Source organism: Henckelia pumila, chromosome 1 (assembly GCF_033568475.1).
Source record: "Henckelia pumila isolate YLH828 chromosome 1, ASM3356847v2, whole genome shotgun sequence".
Taxonomy (NCBI): Eukaryota; Viridiplantae; Streptophyta; class Magnoliopsida; order Lamiales; family Gesneriaceae; genus Henckelia; species Henckelia pumila.
In genome coordinates, this window is record NC_133120.1 from 122,729,173 (window position 1) to 122,750,248 (window position 21,076).

A 21,076-nucleotide genomic window follows, 5' to 3' on the forward strand; every position below is an offset into this window, starting at 1 on the left:
TCTCAAAATTTTTTTAAAAAAAAAGAAAAAAATCAAAAATTTCAAAAAAAAAATGAATGAAAATCGGTCAAAAAAATAGAAAGATCGAAAATCTTCAAAACTTATAGAAGATGCAAGATAACTTGTAACGCCCCGATTTTATCATAATTGACTTTATTTGAGATAATCGAAGATTACAGAGTTCAAGAGCCGACTTGATTTTGATCAGGGTCTATTTTACCATTTTCGGAAATTTGAGAGACTAAAATGCAAATATTGTAATTGTTAGATATTTAAGGGAGTTTGACTTGTTCTTTGCACTCCATCTCCTTCCTCTCACTCTCTCGTCTCTCTCTCCCTCCATTGAAGAACCAACGTGAGCTTCCAAGCTTCCATAATTCTTCTTAAGCTCGATCCGTCCGTTAGAAATTATTTATGAAGACAGATTAGCGATCACGGCAGCAAGAGCTTCGTTCTTTCGTAAGTATTTCTTCGATCAGATTCATTCTATTTTTTTGAGGTTTTTAGAATCGATTGGGTTTTAGAGTATGTTATTTTAGGAAGAGTTCTGATCGTTAATTTATTCTCTGTCGATTTCAAAATAGAGCATCGTTCGAATTTGTTATGATTTTTTAAGTGTAATTCAAAAATGGGGTTTAAGTTTTTGTTGGATTTTGAGTTGTTTTGGATAAAGTATGGATGCTAAGAGTTGCCTTGGATTGACTTTTTTGCTGTCTGTGGTTTTTGGTTAGTCGATTTATAGCCGTTATGCCGCTGTTTTGAGTTTTGGGCTATAGTCGGTTTGGATTGTATTGAACCGTTTTCAGTCAAGTTTGAATGTCAAAATTGATCTCGGGCCTTTATTAATTCTTTTTCATATTAGTTTGAAGGCCGTCGAGTTGCGTAGTTGCAGGAGTTGAATCTCTTTGAAGATTGTAGCCGGTATAGTATCGATCTTCTTATTATTGAATAGGAAGTTGGATTGAATCTTGATGAGTACATTTGTTGTTGTTCCAGGTTGGAGCATAGAAGTTTCAAAAGAGGTATAAGATGACTTAGACTGGAATGGAACGAGTGACTCGAATCCGACTTGATTCGAGTGTTCCGGAAAAATCACATACTTGCATGTTATTTGATTTACTTGAATGAGCTATGATTTTCATTGCATTCATATTTAGCCAATGGATTTTATTTCATTTTGAGTTATACGTTCTGAGAACTATAGTAGGGGGCATTGGCAGGCGATTTACTGCAATGACCAACTTAAATCTATATAGTTGCTTCTGAGTCTAGAGGATTGAAATATGCACTATCCACCTCGAGGGGAGAGTCGGTGTGATTTGTGTGATATTTCATCCTCGGGATCCCAATAGAGTAATAGAGCAAAGAACCTTTATCTTGTGATTATCCAGACTTGATAATCCCATATTTTAAAGAGATGCATTGCATTTTATGCATTTGAATTTAGTTTAGACATGCTTTTGGAATTTCTTGTCTTATATATATATATATATATATATATATATATATCATGTTCTGATATATTAATTGATATGCATGTTTAACTCTTTTACTGGGAATCTTATTCTCATCGAATTATCCGGTTGTTGTCTTTGTTTGTATGTGTACTTGGCAACAGGTGGGGCAGGTCCGAGTCAGAGATCGCATGGCTAGGTGGAAGATATTGTAGAAGTGAGGATCGGTTTAGGAGTTGAATTTATTTTCAAACTCGATTTGTATTTTGGATTGTAAAATTAGATTGAGAGTATGTTCTATTAGTTTGAGATTGAATAACTCTAGAACTATCTTGTAATGTAATATGCATGTTGGATATGTTGATGCATGTGTTAGATTGAAGATTTGAGTGGTGTTTGAATTGTTGAAAGCCTGCCCTGTTTCTGATTTTTTTTTCTAGGAAGAGGGCGTGCTCGATCACACGAGTTCGCAGGATCGAGCGCGGCCCTCATACATGTTGAGGCAGAGAACCTTGCAGAATTTGTGCGTTCGATCCCATGAGTTCATAGGATCGAGCGCAGCACCTGAGTTTTTCAGGCAGTGTTTAAGGCTTGGATGGTGAGCTCGATCTCACGAGTTCATGCGATCGAGCGCAGCCCTTATTTTTAAAAAAAATTCTTTAATTTTTTCTTGTAAGCTTTATTATTGTTCATTCCGAGATTAGATGATTAGACTCGAGGTCTCACATTAAGTGGTATTAGAGCGATAAGATCTTGGACTGAATTTAGAAGTGAGCTGGGTAGATCGAGTCCGCATGAATTGAATTCTCGCATGTGACTGAGTTATTTAAATTGATTTTATAAATATCAAGCAAGCATGCTTTATTAATTGAGAATTATTTGAATTACATGACTATGTGATTTAAATTTATAAAGCATGACCTACTTGAGATATAATTGTTTCTGTTATCGACTGTTATCCGGCATTTTGAGCGGTTGTAAGGGCATCGATTGTAGCGATTGAGATATCGTGTCCTAACCTCTGATTATCAGATGATTCCTTGATAAGTGTATTTTATACACTTAATTTATAAATGATTTTAATTGTTAATTTTTTGTTTTGAACAGATTTATGTGGGTGTTTTGTTGTTTTTGTGATTGTAGAAAATTATTGATTTTATGTGGAAAAGAGAAAAAAGAAGAAATTAAAAGGAGAAAAGAAAAGAATCAAAGAAAATAAAATAAAAGAAATGAAGAAGAAAAGGAACAATCAGACAAAAGAAGAGAAAGGCTGTTGGGCTTCTTCAATTGGGCCAGCCAAAAGATAAGCGCTTTTTTTTAGCGCTTCTTCAAGCGCTATCGCTCTACATGGTGAGATATTGAAGATTCAAGTCAAAGGGTTATATGCGCTCTACTGGGAGTCTGAAGCGCCCGCGCGTGAGAGATTTCAGCGTTTTGGAAATTTTTATCGGAAAGGAAACGTGAATATTTTCTTGGGCTTTTTGAGTGGGTTTTTCCATGACATAAAAAAGGGATGTTTTAGTCTGAGAGAGAGAGCCTCCATAACACAACACAGTACATATCAAAGACGTGATTTCTTGAGGATTTCTGGAGCTTAACATGAAGAACGAAGATGGAGTTCGATAGAACGGACACGATATCGACGACGGATTTGTTTTCTTTATATTTTATTTATTTTATTCTGAATATGTTTGGATTTTTGAATATGAATTGGTTTAATTAGAATTTTATTATGAACTAATTTTTTAGAGTCTAGAGGTCGGATGAAACCTGGTGTAGACACTTTCATGAATTTTTGATTTTATTGAATTGAGGTTCTTCTAGATTAATTGTTTTTCTAGAATTGATTGTCTTTTCAATTATCTGATCAATAATTGATTTGTAATATTTATTTGAAATCTGGCACTCGGGAGAGGAGATTTTAAATAGGACCATTAGAAAATACGCTGTTATTTATTTATATAACTCGGGAGAGTGAATATTTTAACAGAGCTTTTAAAAAGAATATTATTTTGAAATGATCACTGCAATTAAATTATTATAGGGATATTATAATTAAATTGTAGTTGATATATTTTATTCGGCACTCGGGAGAGGGAATATTACACTTAAGTGTTCTTGGCTATTAATTGATTGGAATTCATGAAGATTAATTAATTAGGATTGACTGTTTTTGAAACCAGGTGAAATCTATACCTCTAGACCATTTTTCGCTGATTGATTATATCTGAAAGTTGTGTGTGTGCTTTTCAAAGTCATCTGCTTATTTTTATTTTTTTGCAAAATTCTCAAAGCTTGATTTTCTAGATAAAGTTTGGACTATTCTAATTACAAGCACTAAATATTTTCATTTTACTTCCTTTGGGATCGATATCTGATTTAATCACTATATTAAAACTTGACACTTGTACTCTTGCGAGGAATTTTCACAAGAAGTTTTTGGCGCCGTTGCTGGGGAGTAATTTTTGATTATTTCTTAGTCTTATTACCAATTAGTCGAGATTTTAATTTAGAGTTTTTATTTTATTTTTTTTAAGTTACTAATTAATTTCTTCTTATTTTGTAATTGCAGTTTATGCGACAATCTCAAAGTGCGAATTCACTACTGTTTGATCCGGAGATCGAGCACACTGCATGTGCTTTGAGAAGAGCGAGAAGAGAAGAAATCAATAGAATGGCTGAAGAAAATCAAGCTCCACTGGGTCCAATCTGAGATCACTTCAGGCCGACGATCCAGGCTCACTACTCTGGAATCGCTCGAAGAACTATCAATGCCAATAATTTTGAACTGAAGCCGGCCTTGATCAACATGGTTCAATCGAACCAATTTAATGGGAGTGCCACAGCTGATCCTCACCTGCATCTCAGGACCTTCTTAGAAATTACTGATGCGGTAAAATTTAACGGTGTTCCTGAAGATATTATTTGCTTACACTTGTTTCTGTTTTCTCTCAGGGATCAAGCCAGGAGTTGGTTGCAGTCACTGCCGCTTGGAAGCATTACTACTTGGGAGGGGATGGCAGAAAAATTTCTTGCGAAATATTTTCCACCTGCCAAAACCACCCAATTGAAGATCGAGATCAGCACTTTCAGGCAGATGGATTCTGAACAGCTTTATGAGGCGTGGGAAAGGTATAAAGAATTATTAAGACGTTGTCCTAACCACAATTTTGCAGATTGGGAACAGATCGAGTGGTTTTACAACGGACTGAATGCACCTACGAGAATGAATGTGGATTATGTGGTTGAAGGTACTATTTTTGCTAAGGACCATGTGCAGGCCTATGATATGCTGGAGCAGATGATGGTCAATAGTTTCCAATGGCCATCTGAGCGTATGGGAGTCAAGAAGCCAGCTGGAGTGTATGCAGTGGATCCTATCAAGTCCATCACTGCTCAATTATCTGCACTGACTACACAGGTAGCTTCTTTGAATAAGATTAATGTTGCAGATTCAATTAGAGTTGAAGGATGTCATACACCAGAAGAAGTTAATTATATCAATCCTAGTGGCTATCGGGGTTATGGAGCGTACAGAGGTAATCCGATTCCTAATGCTTATCACCCTAATTTGCGGAATAATGAAAATTTTTCATTTGCTAACAATACTAATAAGAGTGATGGTAAGTTGTTTTTGGAGGATTTAGTTAGTACTTTTGTGCAGGAATCAGGTAAGAGGATGGAGAGAACTGAGTCTCGCCTTGACAGCTTGGAGACGCACATGGCCAACATGGGTGATGTATTGTAATCCATGGAGACTAGAATAGGGCAGTTAGCGAACGCACTGAAGGATAATAACAGAGGTCAGTTCCCTAGCAATACTGAGGTGAATCCCAAGGAACAGTGCAATGCCATAGAGTTGAGAAGTGGAAAAGAAGTGGTAGTCAAAGATCATGTTGTTGAAGAGAAGAAATTTGAGAAAAAATTCAAGGAGAAGGAGCCTGAAACTGAGCCAAAACCGATTTACAAGCCTCCACTTCCCTACCCTCAGAGGTTCAAGAAGAAATCATTGGACAAGAAGTTCTCCAAGTTCTTGGAGATTTTCAAGAAAATTCACATCAACATTCCCTTTGCTGAAGCTTTGGAGCAAATGCCGAACTATGCGAAGTTCATCAAGGAGATGATGTCCAAGAAGAGGAGGCTGCTAGAAAACGAGGTGGTGAATTTGACTGAAGAGTGCAGTGCATTTCTTCAAAAGAAGATGCCACAAAATCTTAAGGATCCAGGGAGTTTTACTATTTCTTGTTCTATTGGTGGTTCTCATTTTAATAATGCATTTTGTGATTTAGGGGCCAGTATTAATTTAATGTCATTATCTATTTACAGGGCCTTGGAGTTGGGAGACATGAAATCGACTAAGATTTCATTGCAATTGGCGGATCGTAGCATTAAAAATATCCACTAGGAATTGTTGAAGATGTTCTAGTCAAGGTGGATAAATTCATCTTCCCAGCTGATTTTGTGGTATTGGATATAGAAGCAGATCATGGTGCTCCGCTCATTTTTGGGAGACCATTCTTGGCCACGGCGGATGCAAAAATTGAAGTGATGAAAGGGGAGTTGTCAATGGGTGTGAAGTGCGAACGGGTGATTTTCAACTTATTCATGAAGACATCTAATACACCCATCGAAAAATTATGCTTAATTGAACTGGTTGTGAAGTTGGAGAAATGTCAAAGAGCTGATTTTGCGGTTGATTCATCGAAGGAGAGAGCGCCAAATTTATCAAAGAATAAGTCCATGAAGAAGAGAGAGAAATTTAAAAGGCGGTTCGTGGAATATATTTGGCGCGTGAAAGAGAAAGGGAAGACTTAACACCGGTGAAATTCGGGCTGACGACTCTAAACCAAGCGCTTTTTGGGAGGCAACCCAAAATTTTATTTTTTGCTTTAATTTTTCATTTTAGTTAATTAGTTAATTTTTGTTTTTTTTAAATGAATATTATTTGAGATTTTTGGAGGCCTGATATTACAAAAATTTTAAATTTTTCAGGATTTTGACTTGTGGCAGCGGCTTATGCGTGCTTGCCCAAGATTTGAGGCGCCCACTCAAGATTTGGGAGTTGATAACAGAGGCTCATGCGCGCCCGCCTCACATCTCCCCCATTAGCGCGACAAGAAGCGCTATCGCGCTCTCACCCCACCAACAGCGCAGCACATCTCCCCATCATCAGCAACACCCCCATGCGCATCACCTTGCACTAACAATCCAATCCTGCTCACCCATGTGCGAATCATGCTGTCATGACAGCCTTTCCAAGGCCCTTCACCCATTCACCATCGAACTTCATGGATTTACTATGCCTAGCACTCGTTCCTTTTCCATTAGCCATTAAGTGTTTTATGCTTGTATTGCTTGCCATAGGCTTTATTTTTGTGACTTAATCGTGTGCATGTATTCTTTTCAGGTTGAATTGGATGTTCATGTTGTGCTCATCTCAAAATCATCTCCACCTTGGTTGAAGTTGCGAATTATTTTTTTATGGAAATTTTGGTAATGCCGAGTACTGATGCTTGGTGTCGAAGGTATGTGTCCCTTGTTCTTTTATTGTTTTTAATCATTAGGGACAATGATTATACTATATTTGGGGGTGTGAATCAGTGTTTGAATTAGTTGGTTGGTTGATATTGTAGTTGAATTTTATTGTGTGCTTCATAGATAAATTTTTGTTGAGTTTAGTTGTTGAGTTTGTTAAGTTGAATTTAAAAGAAGTCGAGAAATAAATGAATGCATGGCTGCTGAAAAAAATATTTTTTGTGCTATAACTGAAATCTATGATTTTCTACTTATCAGACAAATATTTTTTAAAAAATGGACCTAATTGAATGAACAATTTCTTATATACTCTGTGATTAATACTTGAATCTGATTTTTGAGACATACAGATATAGATATGATTGAGGCATTGTTTGAATTTTTGGGCCTGAATTTTGTTGAATAAATTTATCCTTAGTTGCCTATTTGAGCTTACACTTATATTAGTACATTGAGGTACGAGGAAAATCTGACTTGTTGTAAAAATCATCGTTTACTGCTGATGATTGTCTTTTCTACACTGATTGAAATTTGTATGAATTAATTGTGGATTGAGACTTGTCTAGAACTAGTTTGAACACTCTTCGAGGCAAAATACGAGCAAAATTGAGATTAGGAATGATTTAGGCGATTTTTCTGAATGCGTTTGAGCCTTTCAAGCTACCTAATTATATATGTTATCCCTAGTACCTTATTTGAGCTGTATTGAAAATCGAATGGCATGCGTGTAAACGTGTTATAAACCCCCATTCGTAATTATTTCAAGGTCTTACATTGACTACCTGAATAGCTTAAGCACTATTTCTTACCTTTAAGGGAGTAATTTGAATGCTAAAATGTTTTATGCTCCTAATTAATATTTGTGAAAAGGGAATGGTGTGGTGGAAGATTTGAAAAGAAAAAAATGAAAAGAGGTAGTAGAAAAGAAAGATTTGAAAAAAAAATGTGGTTGTGAAAGAAAAGATGAAAGTTGAAAAAATTAATGAATTGAATTGAAATAGAAGTGAAAATGTGAATGAAAAAGGAGTCGTAGTTAGAGTTTGATGAATATGAATTACTCTTTATTTTGAATTCTTATCCTTCATTTGTAGCCATAAGCCAGACCTTACATTATAAGCCGATTAAGTCCTATTGACTGAGTCTCAGTTGCCCAATATACTAGTGGAGAAGAGTTGCAAGAATTTAGCCTATGAACTATTGATTAATGATTTTAATGATTATAAATTTTGATCGAAACATGCACACACTATTATTCGTTGCATTTACTTAATTGTGAGTGTTTTTGATTAATATCCTATATTTGATCCTATGCTATCCTTGAAAAGTTCTCATGATCTATGAATGTTTGAATTGAACTTGGATAAGGGTGTTTTGAACATGAGTTGCGGAGATTGTGAGTTTATGCAGTTATTTTATTATGACTGAAATTTTCAAGTGTTAGTTGGGTGTGATATGATTGAATTTGAAAATTCTTTGAAATCATTGCTCATGTCATTGCTCCATAATATTTCTTGACTATTCTTCTTGGTTGTTGAGAGTATGAGTTTTTAGAAGTTATTTGTTTTGAATAGTTTTGCTCGGGACTAGCAAAAGTTTAAGTTTGGGGGTATTTGATAAGTGTATTTTATAAACTTAATTTATATATGATTTTTATTGTTAATTGTTTGTTTCGAGAAGATTTATGTGGGTATTTTGTTGTTTTTGTGATTGTAGGAAATTATTGATTTTATGTAGAAAAGAGAAAAAAGAAGAAATTAAAAGGAGAAAATAAAAGAAAAGAAAAGAAGAAGAAAAGGAACAATCAGACAAAAGAAGAGAAAGGCTGTTGGGCTTCTTCAATTGGGCCAGCCAAAAGATAAGCGCTTCTTTTTAGCGCTTCTTCAAGCGCTATCGCTCTACATGGTGAGAGATTGAAGATTCAAGTCAGATGGTTATGTGCGCTAGCCTGGGAGTCTGTAGCGCCCGCGCGTGAGAGATTTCAGCGTTTTGGAAATTTTTATCGAAAAGGAAACGTGAATATTTTCTTGGGCTTTTTGAGTGGGTTTTTCCATGACATAAAAAAATGGATGTTTTAGTCTGAGAGAGAGAGAGAGCCACCATAACACAATACAATACATATCAGAGACGTGATTCTTGAGGATTTCTGGAGCTTTACTTCAAGAACGAAGACGGAGTTCGATAGAACAGACACGGCATCGATGACGGATTTGTTTTCTTTATCTTTTATTTATTTTATTCTGAATATGTTTGGATTTTTGAATATGAATTGGTTTATTCAGAATTTTATTATGAACTAATTTTTTAGAGTCTAGAGGTCGGATGAAACCTGATGTAGACACTTTCATGAATTTTTGATTTTATTGAATTAAGTTTCTTCTAGATTAATTGTTTTTTCTAGAATTGATTGTCTTTTCAATTATCTGATCAATAATTGATTTGTAATATTTATTTGAAATCTGGCACTCGGGAGAGGAGATTTTGAATAGGACCATTAGAAAATACATAATTATTTATATATATAACTCGGGAGAGTGTATAATTTTAACAGAGCTTTTAAAAAGAACATTGTTTTGAAACATTATTTAATGATCACTGCAATTAAATTCTTATAGGGATATTGGAATTGAATTGTAGTTGATATATTTTATTCGGCACTCGGGAGAGAGAATATTACACTTAAGTGTTCTTGGCTATTAATTGATTGAAATTCATGAAGATTAATTAATTAGGATTGAGTGTTGTTGAAACCAAGTGAAATCTATACCTCTAGACCATTTTTCACTGATTGATTATATCTGAAAGTTGTGTGCGTGCTTTTCAAAGTCATCTACTTATTTTTATTTTTTTGCAAAATTCTCAAAGTTTGATTTTCTAGATAAAGTTTGGACTATTCTAATTACAAGCACTAAATATTTTCATTTTACTCCCTGTGGGATGGATATCTGATTTAATCACTATATTAAAACTTGACATTCGTACGCTTGCGAGGAATTTTCATGACAGTCCTCGTCGAGTTATTAACAGGAACCCACCCCCAATTACTCCTCCGAATGAGCAAGCTAGTATGGAAGTCGATCAGTTGGATGCCACAGCGACGCCGATGGAAACCTTTCTGAAGAGGTTCTAGTCGTTTAATCCACCGTTGTTGTTGGGTACAGAGAATCCAGTCGACTGTGAGAGTTGGTTGGATGACTTTGATCAGTTGTTCGATTCCCTTGACTATTCTGATGACCGCAGAACCTGGTTGATTATCCATCAGCTTCGTGGTGTCGCTAAGAACTGGTGGATCACGAAGAAGAGATCCATGGAGAACCGAGGTACAACTATTAACTGGAATCTGTTTAAACTGAGTTTTATAAGCGGTTTTTCCCAGTTTCGTACCGAAAGAACAAGGGAGCCGAGTTTGAAAATCTGAGGCAGGGGAATTTGAACATTGAGGAGTACGTAGCTAAGTTTGACAATTTGCTGAGATTTTCACCGCACATTGCCGACAATGAAGAAGCTAAAGCCGACCATTTCATTAATGGTCTGAACCCTGATATCTTCATGCTGGTAAACACTGCTAGGCCAGATAATTTTTCGGATGCCATGAATCATGCAAAAGGAGCTGAAGCATGTTTGTGGAGACAAAGAGGAGCTCCAGTTGTGCCTCAACAGTCTAGTCAGTTTCAGAACCAACCGTCCCAATACCAGAATCAATATTTTCAGATTCAAAATCAACCACCGAGATTTGAGGGTGGTAGCAATGGAGGTAATAGAAAGGATTACTATCATCCGAAGGGAAAATAGTTTAAGAAGCACGGAAGCAGTTCTTTGAGCTCTAGTGGCTCGAGGTAGTTTGGATCGGGACAGAGTTCGGGTCAGTCAAGCATGTCTTGTGCCAATTGCGGAGGTCGTCACTCCAGTGATCAGTGTAGAGGTATTTTTGGAAGTTGCTATATCTGTAACCAGGCGGGGCACTTTGCCAGAGTGTGTCCTCAGCGTGTCCCTGAGCAAGCTCAGAGTGGTAGTTCTTCGAGACAGTCAGCCCAGCCTCTGAGGCAAGCATCTAATGTCCACTCTTTCCAACCTCAGCAGCAGAATAGGCAGGAAGGTCATCAGTATGCGAACCAGCCTCCCAGACAACAGACACAAGTTTTTTCTCTGTCTGAGGATCCGCAGACTCAGGCTGCACCTGATAATGACCTATCAGGTAAACGTTCGATTTTTGTTTTCCTACTCTTATTGACTGTTAGATGCTGGTGAGTTTCTTGCCTTCTTATTGAAGAATCTATTTAATTTTTATCATGCTCCTTAACTTTGGTTGAGTCGTTTGAATTAACGAGCACTCCTGTAGTGTCATTAATCTTTCTATTAACCAGGTCTTTTAGAAGAATTATTGGGACTAGGATTCTTATCGATGATTTCTTATCTTTTTGGAATAAGAATTGTGTTGATCTTTCAGAGCTTTTTGAGAATCTTATAGCAGATTTTGGTGCCGAGCAGTTGTATGCTATTCTTCGATGTCTGAATTCTATTTGGATCGAGTTGTCTTCCTCGATTGTATGATCTGGTGATGGAAATTGTGTCGATCAACATTCCAGTATTCTTGAATTCGGTACTGATGATCTTTCAGTAACTGTCATTCTTCTTATCGAGATTTTGGGATGTATTCTTATTCAAAGGAATCACGATATAGTCTAGACATCGAGACAGCTGAAGACGCTCGAGACTCAATTTCTGAATCTGGACTTTGAGCTCGCGGCGATCTTATTGATTAGAAGATCTGTTATCTATTTTTCTTATGAGGGAATTTCGGCAATCTTTTCTCATCTTAGGTGTTGGATTTTTTGTTTTCGCAGATGGAACTGATCTGGAGGCAGAGAAGAGGATTAGATTGTATGAGATTTCTGACTGCAAATCTTTATCTGAGGAATTGTATGCAACAACTGATGTTTTGAACTGTTCTTATTTTATCTACTATCTGATTTCAATTGACTGATTGTTGGAATCTGCTATCGTATTCCGTACAGAATGACTTTCAATCAAGACCAGAGGATTGATATCTTGTCAGAGGTCGTCAGGTGTCATGTTTTGCCGAAGTCTGTCAGTTTAGACAAAGATCCTTGATGCACTCATTCTTTCGGCAAGGGCTTCGATGAGATTTTATTGTCTGATTTCAACTTATTCAGTTCGATATCCTCTGAACGACGGACAACCAGGTCAGAGGAGTTAAACTTTAGATCTTATGCCTTGAGTTGGAACCAGAGATGATTCGGATTGTGACTGAGCATAGGAAGATTTTGCTGACGAGAATGAGTCGACTTTTGATTGACCGACTTGAAGGAGTAATTTGAGAGGCAGAGTTCGTGTTGGAACCGTGTTTGATTTCTAGGACGAAATATTTTCTTAGAGTGGGAGAATTTTCTTAGAGTGGGAGAATTATAACGCCCCGATTTTATCTTAATTGACTTTATTTGAGATAATCGTAGATTACAGAGTTCAAGAGCCGAATTGATTTTGATCATGGTCTATTTTGCAATTTTTGGAAATTTGAGGGACTAAAATTCAAATATTGGAATTGTTAGATATTTAAGGGAGTTTGACTTGTTCTTTTCACTCCATCTCCTTCCTCTCACTCTCTCATCTCTCTCTCCCTCCATTGAAGAACCAATGTGAGCTTCCAAGCTTCCAAAATTCTTCCCGAGCTCGATCCATCCCTTAGAAATTATTTCTAAAGGCAGATTAGCGATCACGGCAGCGAGAGCTTCGTTCTATCATAAGTATTTCTCCGATCAGATTCAATCTATTTTTTGTAGAATGGTAGAATCGATTGGGTTTTGAGTATGTTGTTCTTGGCAGAGTTTTGATCGTTTAATCTCTGTCGGTTTCAAAATAGAGCGTCGTTTGGATTTGTTATGATTTTTGGAGTGTAATTCAAAAATGGGGTTTATGTTTTTGTTGGATTTTGAGTTTTTTTGGATAAAGTATGGATGTTAAGAGTTGCCTTGGATTGACTTTTTGCTTTCTGTGGTTTTTGGTTAGTAGATTTATGGTCGTTATGCCGCCGTTTTGAGTTTTTGGGCTGTAGTCGGTTTTGATTGTATTGAACCATTTTCAATCGAGTTTGAATGTCGACATTGATCTTGGGTCTTTATTACTTCTTTTGCAGATTCGTTTGAAGGCCGTCAAGTTGCATAGTTGCAGGAGTTGAATCTCTTTGAAGATTGTAGACCGTATAGTATCGATCTTCTTATTATCGAATAGAAAGTTGGATTGAATCTTGATGAGTACATTTGTTGTTGTTCCAGGTTGGAGCATCGACGTTTCAAAAGAGGTATAAGATGACTTAGACTGGAATGGAACGAGTGACTCGAATCCGACTTGATTCAAATGTTCCAAAAAAATCACATACTTGCATGTTATTTGATTTACTTGAATGAGCTATGATTTTCATTGCATTCATATTGAGCCAATGGATTTTATTTAATTTTGAGTTAGACGTTCTGAGAACTATAGTAGGGGGCATTGACAAGAGATTTGCTGCAATGACCGACTTAACTCTATATAGTAGCTTCAGAGTCTAGAGGATTGAAATATGCACTATCCACCTCGAGGGGAGAGTAGGTGAGATTTGTGTTTCATCCTCGGGATCCCAATAGAGAAAAATAGCAGAGAACTTTTACCTTGTGATTATCCAGACTTAATAATCCCATATTTTAAAGACATGCATTGCATTTTATGCATTTGAATTGAGTTTAGACATGCTTTTGGAATTTCTTGTCTTGTATATATATATATATATATATATATATCATGTTTCGATATATTAATTGATATGCATGTTTGTCTCTTTTACTGAGAATTTTATTCTCACCGGATTATCTGGCTGTTGTCTTTGTCTGTATGTGTAATTGGCAACAGACGGGGCAGGACCGAGTCAGAGATCGCATGGCTAGGTGGGAGATGTTGTAGAAGTGAGGATCGGTTTAGGAGTTGAATTTATTTTCAAACTCGATTTGTATTTTGGATTGTAAACATAGATTGAAAGCATGTTCTATTAGTTTGAGATAGTATAACTCTAGAACTATCTTGTAATGTAATATCCATGTTGGATATGTTGATTCATGTGTTAGATTGAAGATTTGAATGGTGTTTGAATTGTTGAAAGCCTTACCTGTTTTTGATTTTTTTTTGGGCAGAGGGCACGCTCGATTGCACGAGTTTGCAGGATCGAGCGCGGCCCTCATACATGTTGAGGCAGAGAACCTTGCCAAATTTGTGTGCTCGATCCCATGAGTTCATGCGATCGAGCGCATGCAGCCCTTATTTTTTAAAAAAAGTTTTACTTTTAATATTATATGCTTTATTATTGTTTATTACAAGATTAGATAATTAGACTCGAGGTCTCACATAATTTGTGGTCAAATTGTCTTTGTTCATCTTTGGGTGCAAGTCAAAAAAACATCTCAAAGTTGTCCATCAAAATTTATTCTTCTTGTCTTTTGTGCAACTCTTGTGAGTCAATTTTCAAGCGTCTACAAGTCTTGAGCTTGAGAGTTTGATACTTACGTCAAAAAAGAAAAAAAGCATTTTCCATAAATTTTGAGTGAAAAAAAGAGTGATTGAGTGAATTCTTTTGGAGTGACTGGTGAGAATTTTTGAGGAATTTTATTACTAACCTTTTTCTTGCAGGTACAATGTCTTATAGAAAATCTAATAAAGGAGGAGGAGATGGTTCGAACCTAGAATTTTGTAAGGTTCAAATGGAAGAGTTGACCGAGATGATGAGAAAGGCAGTTAAGGAAGCATTTAAGCCAATACATAAGAAAGTGAGTAAGTTGGAGGATGAATATGGTGTTGGTAGAAATGAAGAAAGTTGTAGTGAGAATTGGTTGAGAGATTATATGGGTAGAAGTAAGAAAAATAAAATCCAGTCGTTATGTGGAGATGAGGATCTGGAGATGTATTTGGAGTGGGAAAAGAAAGTAGAGAATGTATTTGATGGTCGTGATCTATCTGAAGCTAAGAAGGTTAAACTCGTTGTAAAAGAGTTTACTGACTATGCTTACACTTGGTGGGATATATTGGATGAAAATAGGGAAAGACGTGGAATGCGTCCTATTTTTACATGGTATGTGATGAAAAAAGTGATGTAGAAATGTTTTGCTCCTAATCACTATTAAGTTTCCAAGCGTGAATATCAAGGTACATCTAAACTTTTAACGTCTAGTACTTGTGATATTGTATGTTTTTGGTGTCGTAAAGTTGGGCATGATGATGACCAATGTCTAAGGGAGGTGTTGATGAAAGTGGTGGATTCTCATGTAGAGATGAAATCCAATGATGTAGGGGATGATGAATCAAAAGTTTAAGTTGAGAATAATGATACTTCAACGAATGATGAAGTGAGTGTCAAAATAGGTGCGATGGAAGGTGATTTATTAATTGATGAAAAATCTTCTAGGTTGTGCTTGGATAGGGGTATTTGGATTTTAGGGAATATTTCAAATCAATGGATTTGAAAACCATTGATTTGAATTCTCCTTTTTTTAAATATCTTGCTTGGATGAACATGGAATTTCAAAAAGTGAATTTGAAATCCATTGATTTGAAATATCTTACTTGGCTAAAAAATTTAAAAATTTCAAATCTCATAAAATTATACTATATTATTCTTTATATATTTTCAAATTAAAACAAGTATTATTATTACAAAATAACCTGTACAATTTAAAATAATATAAATTTACATTTTAATTATATAAATTGTATTAAATACTAAACTTACATTTATAAACTTTTTTAAAAAATATTTAATAAAGCACTAAAAAAATTATAATAACACATGTCTAATATCCAACTCAAAATAAAATAGAGTTAATGTATCCAACAACTAAATTCTTCTACGAGCTCGATATTATTCATACATTTTCATAGCCAAAGTTTCTCAAAACATTGTCCATTCCCTTGTTGTTCGAACTGTCATTATTTGTTATTCTTGATCACCCGAATCATTTTCGGGCACAACCCTTTGTCCTAATTCTTGGTCCACTTCATCTAATAATGGATCTTCCGGCATCTCTTCGCGGATAAAGTTATGTATGATGCAACAAGCATTGATGACCCTAATTTGTGTTTTTAGATCATAAAAGCAAGCAATGCGCAAAATTGCCCATCTTTTTAAAGCAAACCAAAACTCCTTTCAATTGCATTTCGCACAGAAGCGTGTCGAAGATTGAACAATTCTTTATAATTTCTTTGAGTGTCCCCTCTCCACTCGTTGAGATGATAACGAGTTGCTCTGAAAGGTTCAAGAAAACCAGGACCATTTGTATATCCAGCATCAACAAGATAATATTCATCTAAACACAATTTACAAAAAATATGAAATTAGAGATGCATACCATTATTTTAAAAAAGTAAAAAATAAAAACTTATATCAACTCAAGCATTTTTAACTTACTGATATTAACTTTTAAGCCATTATGTCTACTCATTGCATCACATAGTAATCGAGCATCTGAAGCGAATCCCTCCCATCCAGGTAGCACATATAAAAATTTCAAGTTAGCATCACATGCTCCTAAGACATTAGTACACAAATCACATTTTCTACTCCTATATAGACTCTGATCTTGAGCGGAAACAGTGAGTTTGATAAATGTTCCATCTAAATCTCCCACTGCATTCTAGAGTTCTTAATAATCAGTTCAAAGACATATGGAAAAATACATAAAATATTTATAATTAATTCAAAATTTACCGGGAACCATTTCCTCTTGTCAAGATCTCTTTCGTGACGAATTCCACTTGATTGCTGCTTAATATAAAACTTTCCTATTTTCAAGACCGCCCGCAAAACTATATGAAATTGTCTGCTAACAGTTTCTCCAGAGCGTCCAAATACGGATTTAATAGTACTATGTTTTTTATCATGTCCTATAATATGTAAAAAAGATGCCACAATTTTTTCTAATGTTACATTTTTTGTAACATTTAAATCTCCTTCACAACGCAATATATGACACAACCTATTAAATCCTCTAATGTTTATACGCAGCTGGCTCATACAAGTAGGATCATGACTTAAACATTTCATCCAAATTGACCTTTGATAAGCCCGAATATGATAATCACTCGTTGACATATCTTTGATCATATATCTTTGACAATGCCAATGCAAGTTCTAATAATTATAATAAGAACATTTACCAATAAAATAATTATATATGTCTTTTCGTCATTCTTTTCAAATTCATCTCGTGAACGTTTTCTTCCTGTCTGCACATTTTTTTCAACAATTTTCATTGATCCTAAATTTAAAATACAATATAAACTTGATATAAAATAAATTAGCTTGGAATCATAAACATGATACTATTAACGTATATCAATCAAGTCTCACATATCCATAAACATCAATGAATTCAAGGAAAAAAAAAAAAGCATGCTCAATTGGTAGAACCGTGTTATATATCAATCAAGTTTCACCTCCATTAAATTTTCTGCACTCAGTTTTCATTGTTTACATTCTGACTTTCTTGTTCAAATTACAATTCAATGAAAAGCAACCAACCAGGACTTACATGTACAAAAAAACATAAACAGAAAGGAGCAAACTGAAAGAACAAGAAACAAAAACCAATCAAGTGCAACAAAAAGAAAGGACAAGCTGGACCAATCAAGCTACTTTTTTTCCTGACAAATATTCAATTCAATTACTTATCATAAGCTAATAATTCAAGATTCAAGCCTATTTCCAAATCCATCGACTAATCAACATCATAACTTACAATGCCAACAAGGGCACACTACTTTTGGTTTTACGGTCCAAGAAACTTGAACCGCTACCACAACTATGCAACCTGATATGCGCCGAACCTAGTATATCTTAAAATTTCTAAAATGGACAAAGAATACACCCAGACAAGATTCTTGTAGCGAGAGTCATGACAAATGTGAGAGGAAATGGACATCAAGAGTTCACGAATCTTGTTCAGTCTACCACATAAATCATTCGAGTTAATTTCAAAGCATACTAGCCACATAAAATGAAGATAATGCTCAAGGGAAGTGACGAGAATCAATTACTTTGTTAGAATTTGGAATTAAATTTTGAAGTGCTTTCGGTTTCTCTTTGATCCCACTTCTCCTCCTCTGGCCATTAGTCCAATCAGATAACCATGAGGTAAAATCTTCATCATAAAATCCAAACTAACACCAAGGAAAACGAACCTTTTCTGACAAATTTTCTGCTGCTCTACTTCTCTTCGAAGAAGAAGAACGAGGTATAGCCGGATTCACTTGACCTTTAGAAGCTTCAGATCCCTACATAGCATATTGTTTTGACATAAAACTATCAAAATTCCAAACTTAAAATGAGCAGATTACCGACAAGATTCATTAGATCCTAGAATGGAAAATTGTAGTTATCAATTGATGATATAAATGTCTAAACAAAAGATAACCCGAATGAAATCTAAATCTTGCCCCAAATTCAATCCTCCAATCACCAAAACCAGTTTCACGAAATTGGAAAGCAAGAAGATGTATGCTTTTAAAATAGACTCGTACGTGAATAAAGACGAGGAAAGCCACTTGATAAATAAAAAAGCAAGAATCTACAGAGAGCGACAGTCCACAAAACATTGGAAACTGGAAATATTTTAGCAAATCTAAATTCAAGTTACGTCAAAGGTGGAAACCAACGTTTTCACTCTATTAGAAGGTTTAATCTCGTCAGAATCTTTTGGGAAGAAACTGCTGTAGTAAAAAAATTGATCCTAGAGGAGGACTCCGCCACTGCAGTTGATTCCCCTCCAGAGATGAACAAGACACCGGCAATCGAAAGAAGAAATGAGAAAATAGAGCAAGCGGAGCGGAGCGTAGGGAATAGGAGAAGATTTTGAATGAGCCGATATAAGGATGGATTCAAATCCCATAATTTGTAAAGGCATAAATCGGTGGGCCAAATAAACAGATTTGAGATATCAAATTCATGGGTTAGTCAAGCAGATGTGGTGGATTTGGGCTATGAATTTGAAAACCAAATAAGCCCAAATCCACTCTTCCATGAAGGGCCCTATTGTGCATGTTGTGGTTGATACTGTTGTTAGTATTGACAAATGTGAAGTGGTAGGTGAGTCTTTATGTGTTAATGAGTCATCTAATGTTCTTGTGGAAGATGAGAGTCCTATTGATATTCATAGTGGGGCTAGTAATTTGTTGTTGGATGAGTCTTGTAATCTTGCTATTTAATTGAGTCCAAAAGAATTTCTTGAGGATCAATTGAAAATTCAAAATTTGAGTGATATGGATGAAAGAAAGAGTGATAGAAAAAGTGAGATAGCCATGGAAAAAGAAAAACAAAATGAAAAAGAAAAAGATAATTTTGAGGCCAAAAGAAAGAGAGTGCAAAATAGTGAGATGGCCTTTGAGAGAAAAAAAAAAGAGGAAAGAAAAGAGAGGAAAGAGACCAATAAAAAAAGAAAATATTATGGTCCAAAATTGTGAGAATGAAAATTTTGTACAAATGAATAAAATTCATAAAGTACTTTTGCACAAAGAGGTTTTATCTCATTGTCATGATGTAGCCAGTTCAATCCCAAGCAGCGTTTGTTCTTCATTGCAGGATTTTGGAGATGCATTGATGAAGAAGCAAAGGAGATACAACACTAAAAGGCTTAACATGTTAGATTCATGTCAAGGTGAGGTTGGACGTTATGGTAGTGTTGAAATCATTTGTTGATCTTAATGTGTTAGAATCTTGGTGTGATACAAGATTAAGTAAGTTGGTTTATCTTGTTGTGTTGGAATGTTGCATGAATAGTATAGGCGGAAAGTCTTATTTGCTTGAGTGGTTAGTGAAAATTTATGGGCTACCTAATGTGCGTGAAACTTTCATGGGATTGATGGATTATGTTTTGCATGCATCTATGGGAAAATTTGTTGTGGTATACTTTGATTATGTCATAGTATATAGCAAAATTTTGAATACGCATGTTGAACATTTGATACTTGTGTTATTTACACATAGTGATGGGGATATAAAAGTGTGTATTGTGTACAAGAGAACTTGTTTTACTTGTCATTGGTGTGAGTTCTCAAGGAAAGAGAGTTGATGGTGGAAAGTTGATCAAGTACCAACGAGGTAAGAAAAATGTGGTAGCTACTACATGTAACGCCCGAAAATTTTAATACATAAATTTGTGTGCATAATTATGAATTTTAATTATTTGAATTTTAGAAATATGGGTTAAATATTATTTTTTTGTGTTATTATGTGTATTATGTGCATGATTTAAAGTTATTTTAGTATTTAACCCATAATTATTGAATTTAGGAATTTTTGAGTAAATGATTTATTTTATCGCGTAGACGGGACCGTGGACGGACGAGCTATTGGTTTTTCATCCAAATTTATTTTATGAGATTTTTAGTAGCCATAAAGTATTATTTTGAATTTTTATTCTCAAAAATTTATGGTGTTTTATTTATATATTTTAGAAACCCGTTTTCTTTAGCCAAATTAAGCCATTTTTAGGACTTCTATTTAATTTAAAAATGCCATAAATTAATATTTCGAGATTTTTATGTTATTATCAGATTAGTATGTATCTTAAGAGTTTAAAATTTTATATTTTATGTTATATTATCTACCTAATTAATTTATATTAATTATTAACCTAAATCTACCCAAAATAATCCCAAAGATCACTCCCTACCCTGCGCTCAAACTCCATCAGCCGAAATCCCATCTCCCTCACCTCCTCTCACGTTCCCAGCAGCTTATCAGACCCTCCATAGCCGATTCTTCAAGAATTTAGGTGGTTCTTCGTTCGTTCGTCGTCCCGGAGCCCATATACGCGATAGTCTTCGTTATTAAATTAAAAGGCATGTCTATTCTTTTCTTTTCTCACCATATAAGCTAATTACACAAATTTTATGACAGATTCATCATTTTTAATTCTGATATTTATGAGTTCATGCTAGATATTGGATGTGTTATTGAGCAGCTCACGTTTTCTTCCATGTTATATGGCTCATCCTCACCTTTTCTTGCATGGTATCTGTAGTGGCCCATATCTAGTTTTAGTGATTAACTT

At 35.2% G+C, this 21,076-nt stretch overlaps 1 long non-coding RNA gene across 1 annotated transcript; it reads right to left on the reverse strand.

Moving 5' to 3' along the window:
• Nucleotides 1–15,838: 15,838 nt before the first annotated feature.
• On the reverse strand, nucleotides 15,839–18,864 carry LOC140875167 (uncharacterized). The gene is made up of 4 exons (XR_012148358.1): nucleotides 18,681–18,864; nucleotides 18,207–18,299; nucleotides 16,435–18,128; nucleotides 15,839–16,333 (listed from the first exon to the last, which is right to left on the reverse strand). It is a non-coding gene; the product is annotated as an uncharacterized lncRNA (long non-coding RNA).
• Between the last annotated feature and the right edge of the window lie 2,212 nt (nucleotides 18,865–21,076).